At 35.6% G+C, this 1834-nt stretch overlaps 1 non-coding gene across 1 annotated transcript; it reads right to left on the reverse strand.

Moving 5' to 3' along the window:
• Positions 1 to 781: 781 nt before the first annotated feature.
• LOC116479746 (U6 spliceosomal RNA) lies at positions 782 to 886 on the reverse strand. Its single transcript, XR_004251063.1, has one exon. It is a non-coding gene; the product is annotated as a U6 spliceosomal RNA (small nuclear RNA).
• Positions 887 to 1834: the final 948 nt, after the last annotated feature.

A 1834-nucleotide genomic window follows, 5' to 3' on the forward strand; every position in this document is an offset into this window, starting at 1 on the left:
GAAATACCCTCTTAAAAATAATAATTAAAAAACTCACTTTATCTTCCTTATTGTTGGTTTCATAGAATTTCCTATCATACCTTAATGGGCTAAAGATTAATAAAGCCACAACAGTGAGCATGCTCATTAACTAGCTCATTCATACGGTGAGTAGAATTATACATTGTGCTCTTCTTGGAGTGAAATGTGTTCATGTATTTTGAAATTATAAAAATGCTGATCTTGGCCGGGCATGGTGGATCATGCCAGTAATCCCAGCACTTTGGGAGGCTGAGGCGGGAAGATCACTTGAGCCCAGGAGTTTGAGACCAGCCTGGGAAACACAGCGAGATTCCCCCATCTCTATAATCAAGAAAAATAAATAAATAAATAAATAAATAGTAAGTAATAAAAATGCTCATCTCACTTAAAAATTACAATGTTTATTGAAATAATTATAGATTCACATTTAGCTGGAAGGAATAATACAGAATGATCATAGATCATATACACTCTTTTCCTAGTTTCCCCCAATGATAGCATCTTAAAAACCACAGTATAATTTCACAACCTCATACTGACATTGATACAACTCGGCACCCTCATTCAGATGTCTCCAGTTTTACTTATGCTCATTGGTGTGTGTGTGTGTGTGTGTGTGTGTGTGTGTGTGTAGTTCTGCACAACTTAATCCCATGTGTAGGTTCATGTATTAATATTTGCCACCACAGTCAAGATACAGAACACCACTTGGTAAAAACACAACCCTTCATCCATTGAATGGGTTTTAAGCCTTTGTAAAAAAATTATGGAGCACTTCGTGAATTTGCATATTATCTTTATGTAGAGGCCATGTTAATCTTCTTTGTATTATTCCAAACTTTTATTATATGCAATACCAAATTGAGGCCTGCTCATACCTTTTGACTTACCAATGCCACTTGTGTAAATAAGTCTCTGAAGATGAAGTTATATTCTCCAGGCTATTTAATGCAGTAATACTTATAACAGCAAATAAAAGAGGAAGGAGGCATATCCAAAAATAGTAGATAGAAAAAATGTGTTTGTTATCTATTGCTGTGTAACAAATTATTCCAAAGTGTAATGACTCAATAAAACATCATTTATTATATCACAATGTGTGTGATATCTGGGTGTTGCTCTTCTGGGACCTCTAAATGCGGGCCTCTCACAAGACTGCTCTCAGGTGACAGCTGAGGCTGGGTTTTCGCTGAAGGATCAGCTGAAGAAGAATCTACATCCAAGCTCATTTATATGGTTGTTGATAGGATTCAGTTCCAAGGGTCTCAGTTCCTCTCTGGCTGTTTTAAGTCTTCCCTTCGTTTATTGCTATGTAAGCTCCATATTGCAGCTTACATCATCATAACGAGCAAGACAAGAGAGTGCAAGAGACTGCTAACAGTGTTTCATAATCTAATCGTAGAAGTGATTTCCCATTCATTTTTCTGTGTTCTACTCATCAGAAGCAAGTTGCTAGGTCCAGCCACAACTCAAGAGGAAGGGATTCCATACGAGTGGGAATACCAGGAGGTGAGATTTGGGGGATCTATGTCAGAAGCTTCTTATTATAATAAGTAAATTATTACACATTCATACTATTATGTACTATGCAAACATTGAATTTTCTACAATAATTACATTGGGTATAGGGCATGTTGTCATAAGAAATGAAAAGAGCTTCTGTAACTTGGAACTCAATATCAAGTATTCTAAAATATGTGAAACATAAATCCCAAAAGAAGATGAGGAAAATAGTGTACAGATAAAAATATTTGAGGAAATAATGACTGAAAATATCTCAAATTAAGTCGAAAATATAAAACCTCAGATCCAA

Source organism: Hylobates moloch, unplaced genomic scaffold, assembly GCF_009828535.3.
Source record: "Hylobates moloch isolate HMO894 unplaced genomic scaffold, HMol_V3 SCAFFOLD_12, whole genome shotgun sequence".
Taxonomy (NCBI): Eukaryota; Metazoa; Chordata; class Mammalia; order Primates; family Hylobatidae; genus Hylobates; species Hylobates moloch.